General features: G+C 43.6%; 1 pseudogene; it reads right to left on the bottom strand.

Moving 5' to 3' along the window:
• Window positions 1–2,927: 2,927 nt before the first annotated feature.
• Window positions 2,928–4,982, bottom strand: LOC131695318 (DEAD-box helicase Dbp80-like; annotated as a pseudogene).
• Between the last annotated feature and the right edge of the window lie 6,128 nt (window positions 4,983–11,110).

Raw genomic sequence — 11,110 nt, forward strand, 5'->3', positions numbered from 1 at the left:
TTTGACGTTAATAAAAATTCTGAAGCAAAAAATATTGCTGTTATTGTTTTCATTTGAAAAGAAAAAAAACTCAAACGAATATAACAAGAAGAAGAAGACCAAAATAAGGAGCACGACGATCGCCCGATTTTCTATAGTTCGACATCGGGCTTACGTCGGTCCGATTACGTCGATGCGTTTGACATATTCGAAGGTTGACGCGGTTTATGCAAATGGTGCAAAATTGCAGGATATAAACCCGATATCCTGCTCTGATCGTCCCGTTATCGGGCATAGTCGGCCCGATCATCGGCTTGATAATCGGGCCGATTGAGCTCTACAAAATTTACTGGGATAGTTAGGCAGATTCAAACACTGGCAGCTCTTATTTCAGGAAGAAAACATTGGCATCTCAAGCAAATGTTCAAGCTCTAGCTTAACAGTTTTATTGTTGACGACATTAGTAAGAACTTTGCATGTACGAATAGCAATACGAATTTTAAGATATGATGCGGTGTCATATTTTGCGAATATCTCCTGGTGATCACAAAAAATATTGCTTATTTTTGTATCTCTAGGCTCGATAACACAAGGAAAGGGTAAAATAATCATCACCATAATCACAATACCTTTTCCACATACATCCGAAAAGAACATGTTATGTGACGTCATGCTCGATTGGCTCCGGCATTTGACATCTTCGATTGGCTCCGCTCAGTGTCTCCGCCTAAAGCTTAGTATGCACCTCTTGCGAAATGAGGTCGCGAAATATTTTTCCTTCTTCCGTGCGGAATTTTGACATTTGCTCGCGAAAACTAGTCTATGTGTTTACTGTTAGATGTCGCTTTTGATAACTGAAAAACGACATCAGCTGTTGTTTGTTTATTTCTTTTTTATGTTTCTGCTGTGATTTGAATGTTTTAACTGGTGTATTTTATTAATTCATCACTGATGTGTATGTAATCGGTGATAATTGTAAAGCTATTTGCCATTCATGAAGCTATCAGGAAAGTGACGTACTCAGCGTGAATCATGTTTCGAGCATGATTAATCATAATGCTTATTTGTGACGGTTCCGGATGTCTCGGGGAAATTCAGTCTGACCAATTTAGACAGCACAATTCCTGGAATCGGAAATTTAAATCATTGCCTGGCCATTCTCTATCTAAATTGGCTGCTTCTACAGGTTCTAGAAGACCCAGGGAAATGATCGAAATTCGCTAAACCAAATTTATTGCAATTATCCGAATCGTAAGTCTAAATTGGCGTGTGACCATTAAGAAGCATACAAGTCTCGGGGAAACTATTTTTCGAAACACGTTTCGGAATCCGGAATGGATTCCAGCGCAAATATAACAACCAACTCCGACTCAATCTGTTTCAGGTCGAACTAAACCCTAAGCTTCAAACTTTGGGTGACGTTAAAAATCGATTATGATAACAATGGCTACTACTAAAGGTTCTGGAAGTCTCAGCGAATGCTACCAATAATCAATACAGATGCAAACCTATTTTTGGTATAACAATTGTGAGAATCGCAATTCAAATTTATTGCCATAAGTAATTCGTGGTAATTCTAATTACATGAAACACTATAAAAGGCTAGAGAAAAGATTAAAGGAATCCCGGGAAAGTGTTTCATGGTCTGAATCGTCATTCAAAATTACTGGATTATATTATATAACTAAATTGGTCACTTAACGAAACCGATGGTCAAACAAATCGTCAACCAATCGGATCAACAACTGCTGTACTTCAAGAATTCCGTATGTCCTATAGCACGTTTACTTAATCACCATGCTGCTTTTTATATGCTAGACGGTGGGTGCCGGTATTCGTGAAGGATACCGTTTGCGACCGGGTTTGCATTATCGCGCCCCCGATTTTGTCACCCTCATATGAAAATTGATAGCTGGTAGTTTGATGGGCTCTAGCAGTCGAACCAAATTCAATTCGAGTAAATCCTTTCTTGGGCATATTTTTCTTATCTTAGGGATCCAAAATATGCAAAAATAAAAATCTGATTTATTTTTTAAATTTTGCACTATCAGACCCGCTTAACCCATTATAACCCAGCTATGTTAAAACTTTTGGTAATTCATAAAATACTTCGTGAGCCCTCATATTATGCCACTTATGTTTGGAACGCTTTGGTGCGAAAAAAAACTAGCACATGAAATTTCATACGCTGGGCTGATAGGGTATCAACTAATTATTACAGAGAAAATTCAGCTCATATCCTTATATTTAGCATAAAAACGAATAATATCTTCAACCTTGCGAGAAAATTCATTTAGCAGCTTTTTTGAATGATTTTAACACTTCTCTCCTCTATCATGCCGTTTTGTTGGTTCGTTGCATCAAACCATCTTTCCCTTAAACTATGTAATTATTTTAAGAAAAACATTTTCTTACGAGAATTTACATAAAAACTATTCTGGTTAGAACCAGGCATGATTTGCAACGTATAAGGCATTTGTTAGCCTTGAATGCACTGCTTCAACGTTAAACTCAACGAGAAAGTTGTGAGCTCCCTCCGGGTCCTAGAGGAAATAATTTTGCCTTAGGAAAAAAAGATATCGGCTCATCCTAGCGTATGAAATTTCATACCACGAACTACCAGGACAATTTTCGCAATTCGGCAATAATGAAGGAATAAATAAATGTAAAAATATGCTAGATTCAAACGCAGTCGCCTTGAATCGCTTCAAAGCATATATCAGTTAAGATATCTTTTTGTGTTTTTATAGCTGTGTTCTGTTTTCTTGGAATTTTGATTCACATAATGAACAAAATATTTTTCATCTTCTGCTTCAAGGTTAGTCTTTCGGATAATTTTTCCACCGCTTTCTCTACTGGCCGTTCAACGACAAAATAAAATAAAAAAAAACAAAGTCGTGTTCTTAAAAGTCGATTTAATTGAAAATTATAACCATTAAACATGCGCTATACAATCCTATATTTCTAACAAATGCACATTTCACGAAAGAGAAACTTTGCTCATCAACATAAGGAAACCAACTCTACCAAATATTTAAAAAGGGCTTATCTGCAAAACGTAAACATTGAGAAAATTGTCAAAGGTCAGATTCATTATAATCATATTTGGAAAATCGATACTATTTTATTTCTTTTGATTGCGCATATTGCTACTACTTGTATACCTCACACAAAAAATGCTGTTCAAGTCTGATATTACACCGAAAGTTAGACGAATTAACTGAATTCTAATTTGATGGTCAGATTGACCCCACTGAACATTATAAAATCAGATTGGCCCTGTATGTAAATTATGGAAAAGTCTGTTAATACAATAATGCGTTATAATCCATTTAATACGACTCTATTGCTAGTTAGGTACTTTCCAATCAGTTAGGTCCTGTCATAATCAGTTTGGTCATAAAAATCAATAAGTAAAATCGCTATCAAAATTCTTCATAATCAACTGATGCGTTATGTACATGCTCGGGTAGATATTTGTTAATGGAAAACATGAAAATTCAATTTGTTACATTTTGCAGTAAGGCCCTTTTCAAATGTTGGGATAGAACTGGGTAGAGCTAAATAAAAGTATAAATTCAAAATCGGAACAAGTATGACCCAAAAAAGCTCCAATGCCGTTCACCAGTAGCTGGTCGAAAACACTTTACGATCCGATCTTTTCATTTTCGTCCGAGATCTCCGCGACTAGCAACTGAATCTTTCCGGAAATGTTTTTCGATTGATCTGCAAATCATCATGCTTCGATTACCACTAGGTTGATGGTGATTCCGTTCTGTTAAAGCGGAAAGAAATACAATCTAGAGGATCACAAGAATGAGTCACACTTACCGAATCTACCGGTGCGTCTAATTCGATGTAGATATGTTACGCAATCGGCTCGTCCCTGCTGATCCATCGGCAGGTCGAAGTTGACGACAATGGTCACCTGTTCGACGTCGATACCTAAGGTGAAAGAATCTCTCTGTAACCTGGTGCTGTAGCCAGAATCAAGTGGCGGAACTTACCCCTGGACAAAACGTTCATTATAATCTGAACCTTCTCTAGTCCGGTTCGGAATCGATCCAGAGCGTCCAACCGTTGCTCCACCGTTAGATCACCGGACAGTACCGCTACCGAGTGACCATCCTGGGACATCCTGCCGGTCAACCAACCGGCCGTTTTGCGTACCTGTTTCGATCGATTAACAGTTCCGAAAATAAGTTTACTTGGAGTTTACAACTGTCCTATACATCATATGACAGAAAATGATCGCTTGTCCGACGGTAATCACACAATTTCTCGTCCTGGTTGCGGCACTTGACGTAGTGCTGTTTGATGTTATCGAGTGTTTCTTTCTCCCGCGCCAGCCGAATGACGATTGGATTGGGTACGACGTGCTCTGCGAACTCCATCACCTCACGCTCGTACGTGGCCAAGAACAGCGACCATAACACCCGCCTCGTCCAGTAGAAAAAGGGAAAACTTCTAGGTCGTACGTCCTGAACTTTATACCCCAGTCGATTAGCTTGCCGGGTGTTCCGATGATGCTATGATTAGTCAGCTTCGCCCCTTTGACGATCTCTTCACCGCGAACGGCGTAAGGAAGTTTGATTTCCGGACAAAACTTTGGTATTTTGGCAGCTATTTCCCCCTTTTGAATTGCCAGCTCATACGTGGGGGAAATACAAATCACCTGCAGATAGTTTTTTAACTGATGGACTCAACTGAGCATTGACAGCACGAAGGCAGCGGTTTTTCCTGTTTCCGACTGACTGGGCGATTATATTCCGTGGCGGACCGCCCAACAGAGTAGGTACAGCCGTCTCCTGAATCTTGGAAGGGGCGTTGAAACCCATCGCATAGACTCCTTGAAGAAATTCCGGCTTCATGTGCAAAGCTTCGAAAGTTTTAACCAACCAACCGGCGAAGAAGAATCCTTCCGCTGCACCTCCAGATCCAGCTTTGACTACTAGACCTTAGCGAACATCTTTCATTAGCAAACTTGAATCCGCCGGGCTAAAAGATTAGTCATAGATAATTTTAAAGCTGATACTAAATATATCGGCAGAAAATTTTGAATAGGACGTAAGCAACAATGAGGTTCTCTTTGGGGTCTTTCTCTTCTGTTTATTAAACGATCGTTTCAATATTTAGAACTCAACTCTTTGCCTAATATTGTAGTAAAAACCATCGGCTATGTACTGGAAAATTAGTGGTGTTATAGTGATGTGATAATAAGAGAAAGTAAACAAAGAGAAGCTCTCAATGTTATTTATGTCCTAATCAAAATTTTCTCCAGATTTCGACTTACTTGAATACCTCTGCGTCTTCCGCGGAGGAAGCTGTTTCTTCATTTTCTCTTGCAGCTTGTTTTTCTTCAGGAGCTGTTAGTCAGAATTTCCGTAGCTACCGAACTCAAAACTGCAGGTGCAGCCGTTTCTACGGGAGTAACCAGCTTTGGTTGTGCTTGACTCCGATTTCTCTAAATCATGAAGGCTACCGCTGGTAAAAATTGTGGCAGACAAGTTTTAAGGCAGAATGTGCCGATAAAATGTTTTCCGATGTGTCGATCATTCGCAAACTCCTGTTGTTTGTTAGAACTATAATTTCTATGTGGTTCTTTTTTGAGGGGTTGTTGGCTGCTGCTGGATTTGGAGTTGTCGGTACTGCTACGGTTGTATCGATTTAATATTGGTTGGCCAGGATGTTGATAAGATTAGTTGAGCTGATTTGTAGCATCGGGTTGTTGTTGAGAGAAACTTCCAAAGTTGATCGATGGCTGCTGGCTCTGCCGCTGACAAAAAATACTGCTCCGGCGGCCGCCTTGTTCGGGTGTGCTGTAAATAATATTAATTATTTAAATTTAATTGTTTAAAACTAGAAACAATCACACTTCCAATAATATTTCTAAACTTACCATTCAAATTCAAAATATTGAATCTCTAAAACTACGAAATTTTGACAGGTTGCGATGAAAAAAAAACACAAAATTACCAATCTTGTTTTTTCATATTTTTACATTGCAACCTGTCAAAATTTCGCGAGCCTCCGTGCGAAATAATACCTCTGACCATTATTTCGCAAGGAAAAAGTTTGCCTTGGTGACAGCGCATAGAAAGCAGCGCTGTCTCGCGGAAGTATTATGAAACTTATCGTTTGTCGAACCGTGTCTCGGCTAACTGCATTTTTCGTTATCGTTTTCGCGAGAGCTGCGTACCGCTTACGAAATGGAAACGAAAATTTTTTTCGCGAGCATTTCGCGACGTTTTTTATGCATAGGTTTTGTATAGGAAATTTCATTTCGCAAGAGGTGCATACTTAGCTTAAGCTTTAAGCTAAAGCTTAGTATGCACCTCTTGCGAAATGAGGTCGCGAAATATTTTTCCTTCTTCCGTGCGGAATTTTGACATTTGCTCGCGAAAACTAGTCTATGCGTTTGCCGTTAGATGTCGCTTTAGACAGCTGAAAAGCGCTATCAGCTGTTGTTTGTTTATTTCTTCTCCATGTTTTTGCTATCATTTCCGAATGTTTTGAATGAATCTTTTGGCGAGATGGGCCATCCCTGGCCTTAGCCTGTCACGTTACAGTGACGAAAGTAAAAGAAAAAAATGAATCTTTTTTCTTCATTTGTCGCTGATGACCAAGTTAATTACCCCCGTGTAACTGTTGGTAACTCGTAAAAACTCAGGAATATCTATACCTGTAAGCTTTGAAGATCACTAGAAGAGTAATGACGTGTTTACGAATTTAATTAACGTGTGACATTAGAAGGAGGATCCGATAGATAGTCAACCAAATACAGAAGCATTGCCGGAGCTCTTGCATATTTCACTGATGTTGCGATGTCGGACTTTGCAAATATGACTGCAGAAGATGAATCTTTTTGTCATGCAGAATGCGCAACCGAATGCTCCCAAATAATTCGGTTGCAATGCTTCAGTTTTATTCAGATTCCATATACACTCAGACACAAGCAGACGCTTATCTGTGGTGCAAAATACCAATATCAAATAGGTTTCTTTTTGCTCATTACCCTTATTTTATTCCGGCATAGCAGACGGGATGAAACATAAAATAATTTAATTCTATTTGAATATCGTTTAAGCATTCAGGAATCTACTTTATGAATTTTATCTCGCTTTTTGATTAACTACAACAATCTACAAGTGCTACAACACTAATTGCATTGCTCAATCGACTTTATCTCTAGAATTAACTTGTCGGCTCGTTTAACATTTGTAATACCTCACGTAGCTGTTAAAAATAGTCCTATGTTGAAATGAATTGATACACTGTTCCAACATGGTACAAAGAATGTGAAATATTGAATATTAAATATTAACTATAAAATATACACGAATTATTGATTTCGCGTATTTGTTTCAAATTCTGTTTTTGCTGAACATCCAAGTTCACTATTTCGATTTTCAACTGCAACCAGAATATATTATATTACATATTCGCATCAAGGAAACAAAATGAATAGCATTGTTAGTTACGACATAATGAAAATTTTTCCCAGAAATAAAAAAAATAATGAAGGAACAAATAAATTGTTATTGTTATTTATTATTTATCAGGATGCGATTGCACAGGCTGTCTCAACAACCAGTTTCTGCAACCTATGTGCATTAACTGCGTACACCTACCGTTGCACTTGACAGTGTGTGCAGTGCTTTATGGTTACACCTATGACCGCGCACCCGGTTTCCCATGAGCCTTTTGGCGGCTCAGAGGCTGTCCTTCCATGTTGCTCAGGGATACATTGCTCCTATACACATCCATACACACAAACTTAGATTAAAGAGCGGGGGTGCACTAAGGCATATAAGTGCCTTATCTGCACCTCTAAGAAGCAAGCCCATAAACATGCTATGGGCGGACCTTCGTGTCCCTTCGGCGAGTTAAATAAGAAGAAGCCGTGAGAGTCACACAGCTAAATCTTAACCATTGTGCAGCAGCCCAACAGCTGCTGTGGCAGTCGGTCTCGGAGTCGAGGACAGATGTCGCCCTATTATCAGACCCGTACAGCATCCCTGCCGGCAACGGCAATTGGGTGTCGGACGGGTCTGGAATGGTGGCAATCTGTACAACGGGAAGGTTCCCGGTTCAAGAGGTAATACACCCCTCCGCCGAGGGTGTGGCGATTGCCAAGATCAATGGTGTGTTCTATTGCAGCTGCTACGCCCCACCAAGGTGGCCAATAGAACAGTTCTACCAGATGATCGACAGGCTCTCGTCGGACCTCGTGGGCCGGAAACCGGTAGTAATAGCGGGAGACTTCAACGCTTGGGCAGTGGAGTGGGGCAGCCGCTGTACAAATAGCAGGGGTCAAGCGCTAATGGAAGCGTTTGCGAAACTCGATACTGTGCTAGCTAATGATGGCTCCGCTAGTACATTCCGTAGAAACGGAGTGGAGGCGTGGATTGATTTGACCTTTGCCAGCTCGAGTCTGGCTCCAGGCATGGAATGGAGGGTAGACGAAGGCTACACCCATAGTGATCATTTAGCAATCCGCTTTAAGATCAACTATGGTGTGCAGCATCCGAGGGCGGGAGATCCCTGTCAGGTACGCGGGTGGAAGTCCAATCACTTCGACAGCGAAGCTTTCACCGCGGCCCTGGGACTGGAGGCCAACACCGACAGTCTAAGCGGGGATGCGCTGGTAGCTGTTCTATCACGCGCGTGCGACGCCACTATGCCGAGAAAAACACTGCCAAGAAACGGTAGATGCCCGGTATACTGGTGGAGTGCCGAGATTGCAGCTCTACGGTCAGCCTGCCTCAGAGCTAGACGTAGGATGCAAAGAGCTCGCACCGAGGATGCAAGAGAGAACCGCCGTGAAGTGTTTCGAGCTGCGAAATTAGCCCTTAACAAGGCTATTAAAAGCAGCAAGAGAGCGTGTTTCGACAACCTGTGTGAGAGTGCCAACGCGAATCCGTGGGGTGACGCCTACCGGATTGTGATGGCCAAGACCAAAGGGGGCTCCTCACCCCCAGAACGGTCTCCGGACCGGTTGGCAACGATTATCGAAGTACTCTTCCCGTCTCGAGCCACAAGCCCCTGGCCACCTGCACTACGAGACAGTGCGGGCACGGTCGAAATGGTGGCTCCAGTGACGAACGAAGAACTACTCGCAGTGGCTAAATCCCTAGCAATGAACAAAGCTCCAGGGCCGGATGGAGTCCCGAACAACGCTCTCAAGGCAGCGATCATAGCGAACCCGAACATGTTCAGGCTAGCTATGCAGAGATGCCTTGACGAGTGCCGTTTCCCCGATAGATGGAAAAGGCAGAAACTGGTGCTGTTGCCGAAGCCCGGGAAGCCGCCAGGCGACCCATCGGCGTACAGACCAATCTGTCTGATAGACACGACTGGCAAACTGCTTGAGAGGATCATCCTCAACAGGCTCACCCCGTACGCGGAAGGTACGGACGGTCTGTCAAGCAACCAGTTTGGCTTTCGGAAGGGTAAGTCCACAGTGGACGCTCTCAACTCAGTGATAAATACTGCCGAGATAGCGATCCAACGAAAAAGGCGAGGTATTCGATACTGTGCGTTAGTGACACTTGACGTGAAGAATGCATTCAACAGCGCAAGCTGGGATGCCATCGCGCTCTCGTTACACCGGCTTAGCCTACCGGTGGGTCTGTACCGGATCCTGGAAAGTTACTTCCAAAACCGCGTACTGCTATACGAGACCGATGCCGGTCAGAAAAGGGTTCCGATTACCGCCGGAGTCCCGCAGGGCTCGATCCTAGGCCCGGTGCTATGGAACCTCATGTATGACGGGGTTCTGAGACTGAAGTTCCCTCCTGGGGTCAAGATCGTCGGCTTTGCCGACGACGTAACCTTGGAGGTCTACGGGGAGTCAATTCCTGAGGTAGAACTAACCGCAGAACACGCGATTAGCACGGTGGAGGAATGGATGAGCGCGAGAGGCCTGGAGCTCGCTCATCATAAGACGGAGGTAGTTATCGTCAACAACCGCAAGTCGGCACAACATGCAGTTATCCATGTGGGAGAAGTCGCGATCACTTCACAGCGAAGTCTGAAGTCTCTCGGAGTCATTATAGACGACAAGCTGACCTTCGGCAGCCATGTCGACTATACGTGCAAGAGAGCGTCGACTGCTGTTGCGGCACTATCGAGAATGATGTCCAACAGCTCAAAGGTGTGCGCCAGTAGACGTAGGTTACTGGCAGGCGTTGCCGTATCTATCCTCAGGTACGGCGGCCCGTCATGGTCAAGAGCACTGAGGGTAACCAGTTACCTACAGAAACTGGAGAGCACCTATCGCGTGATGTGCCTCAGAGTGATATCTGCCTACCGCACGGTATCACACGATGCATCCTGCGTGATAGCGAGCATGCTGCCAGTCGGGCTGGTCATTCGGGAAGATGAGGAGTGCTTTGAGCTACGTGGAAATAGGGGAGCCCGCGAGCGCACCAGGGTGACCTCGGTCGCCAGATGGCAGCGTGAGTGGGACAACTCCTCGAAAGGTAGGTGGACCCACCGGCTGATACCTAGCATATCGAGCTGGGTGGGAAGACCCCATGGGGAAGTTCACTTCCACCTGACACAATTCCTGTCAGGCCATGGCTGTTTCCGTCAGTACCTCCACAGGTTCGGACACGCGGAGGTCCCAGTCTGCCCGGACTGCCCAGGTGTAGATGAAACTGCCGAGCACATACTGTTCGTATGTCATCGGTTCGACGTCGAAAGAAGAGCAATGCTTGACGTCTGTGGCTGGGACACAACCCCGGATACCCTTATTCAGCGGATGTGTCAAACGGTGGAGAAGTGGAACGCAGTCTCGGCTGCTACCATCCAGATTGCCAGTAGGCTACAGGTAATCTGGCGAACCGAGCAACAGACGGCGGGCACGGCTAACTAGTGATTGGTTAGTTGGAGCGAAAAAGGCCAAGCGCAAAATAAGAGAGTGAATGGTCTGTTCATGCCGAGGTAGGTTGGCGCAGCGAATGGCAACCGCGTAAGGGGTAAACCCAGCCACCCCGAAGCAAGACAGAAGAGTGAGTGTATAGGCGTATAAGTGGACTGCCTCATGCCAAGACGGGAGGGTCGTAGCGTAGTATGTTGGAACTAAGCTATCGATGCCTCATGGCGTGGCAGAGGAGTGAAAGGGTGA

This window comes from Topomyia yanbarensis, unplaced genomic scaffold, assembly GCF_030247195.1.
Source record: "Topomyia yanbarensis strain Yona2022 unplaced genomic scaffold, ASM3024719v1 HiC_scaffold_357, whole genome shotgun sequence".
In the NCBI taxonomy this organism is placed as follows: domain Eukaryota; kingdom Metazoa; phylum Arthropoda; class Insecta; order Diptera; family Culicidae; genus Topomyia; species Topomyia yanbarensis.